This window comes from Palaemon carinicauda, chromosome 14, assembly GCF_036898095.1.
Source record: "Palaemon carinicauda isolate YSFRI2023 chromosome 14, ASM3689809v2, whole genome shotgun sequence".
Classification (NCBI taxonomy): Eukaryota; Metazoa; Arthropoda; class Malacostraca; order Decapoda; family Palaemonidae; genus Palaemon; species Palaemon carinicauda.
The window spans coordinates 15,912,839-15,915,338 of record NC_090738.1 but is presented as its reverse complement, the minus strand read 5'-3'; positions in this window follow the sequence as shown (position 1 = coordinate 15,915,338).

Below are 2,500 nucleotides of genomic sequence, written 5' to 3'. Positions count from 1 at the left end.
TAACCCAAAAGGGCGGGGCTTGTTTCCCAACTTGATACAAAAAAATCTATGGCTTATAGGGTAACCTCTATGGAAAGTTAGCTATTTGTTGGTGGACTGAAAGTGAATGTTAGTGAAAGTTGCAATTAGTTTAGAACAATTTCGAATGATGGGGTGGTAACACGATTTGAAAGGAGCAACTTCACTTGGCTTATTACAGGGTATGCAGATAAATGTTATATACGAACTCCAATGAAAATAATCATAATTATAATGGTAACACAGTGTGTTATTATTACACAATGTCAAAATATCGATTCAGTTAATAATTCATTTTACTTCTTGTGATCAGCATTGATTTTATTTGTTTATAATTGATTAATATATTTTTATAATTTCTTGACTTGAAACAACAACAACAACAACAACAACAACAACAATAATAATAATAATAATAATAATAATAATAATGATAATAATAATAATAATAATAATAAAGTAGAAAATAAATATAATTTTCCAGCACAGCTAAGGCCTAAGCCTCCACCGTAAAGGCGAAAGGAAGTTTTCAAGTTATCGGTAAACAAATTTTGTTATTCCCCAAGTGCTCGGGAAATTGGCCTTTGATCTTGACAGTCTTCTACTAAACTTCCGTAGTTTCCTCAAGTAGCAGCGAAGTACTTTGGTTTAATACCGTTTTTTTTCTTTCCTATAGTTGGTATTTATTTTACTGCATTTCATCAATTAGCTTTTTAACTTTATCACTTTATTGTGGTTCATGTAAATATAAAAAATAATCATTAACACTTTTGTAATATTTATTTTAATTCTTATTCATATTATGATTGTTTTTGAAGATTACCGTTTGTATTATGATAATCATTGATAGGATTGTTGCTATTAATATTAAGAATCTTAATATCGTATTTATATTTATTGATACCTTTGTAGATTTTCTTTTTATAATTTTTTTTTATTATTATTTTTTTTTCCTAAATCATTATCATAATAGTCAGCTGCTGATTATGTAGTATAATATGTAATGTTAAAAAGACTAATGACTGGATATTATTATTTCAAGTTTTTCTGGCCGATTTATGTAGTATATCACAAAAAGAAATTGAAGCAAATATAAAAGATTTCCCATATGTTTAGCCAACGATAAAAATCCTTTTATGATTTATCGTCCGCAAATAATGCTTCATACTACCCCAACTAATTCCATTCCTTTTCTTGAATCTTCTCTTCCATAGCAGCAATTATTCTTCTTTTAGAAACCAGAAACCTACAGGGAAGTTAAGTCAGTAGTGATAAAAAAGAATTATCTTCTTTTAATCTCAAAGTAGAGATAACCTATCTTGGCTTTACTGTCTTAGACAGGATCGGTTGGCTTTATAGGTTTAAAGACCACTAATAAATGGCAGAAACAAGGGACAGTGATATTTCCCTAGCTAGCAGGATAATTCCCTAGAGACTGACCATATATACATATGATCAGCTACACACAAACTAGGCCCTGGAAGAGCCAAGCAATGGCTGCTGATGACTCACCAGGTAGACCTATAGGCTTCCCTAAATTCCCCATCCTTAGCTCACAAGGATGGTTAACTTACAAACACTACAATAAACTATGAAGCTTGGGCGGGATTCGAACTTCTATCCGGAAGAACCATAGGCAGGGACATTTCCAATAGGCCACCACAACCATACATCTACGTATATAGTATTAAGGTGTATGAACACCACTCTATATACTGTAGGCCTATTCTAATCCCGATGGAACTAAGTGAGAGGTGCAATTTTTGAAATCACAAAACAGGACGTTTAGATATGTCCTGGCTTGATTTTAGGGAGGATCCACCGAATTTAATGGTTTGGTTGCCATTTTGATACTATTGAGATGATTAGTGGTTCACTGATATAAAAGTAGGGGATGTGAAGTCATCATCCCTCTACCTACAGTAACCAGGAGATAAAGACCTGAGAACATAACTGTTCCACCTACTTCATCTGCCCTGTGAACAGAACTGGATCTCTTTTGTTCAAGGATATCATTAGATACTTTCTCTTCTCATGTCAAGAAAAGGATGCTTACTGTGTCCTAATCTTGAGTATATATAGCTATGGATCTAAATGGCTTTTTCTTAAGAGTAGAACAGCTTTGAATTTGTTCAAGCCACCCATATATAATTACGTCTAAAATGCCCCGTGTAGGCACATGGAGCACCTTTAATATTCTAAATTACATCATATAAACTTAAGACAGTCCTTAACAGTGTACGATTAGGGGCAGTGTGCTACAATAAATAAGAGGCTCAATTTCATTATCTTTTTCTTTCAGTTTTGTTTTTTATAAAAATATTTACAACAAATCTTTACTGCTACTAGCTACAAACCTATCAGACCTGACGCTAAGGGTTAGGAGTCACAATAATGTCCGACACCTGATAGAGTATTAGTTGTAGTTGTATTATCCCGCTTACTTCTTACTGTGTATGCTCTACAAAAAATCCCTTGATTG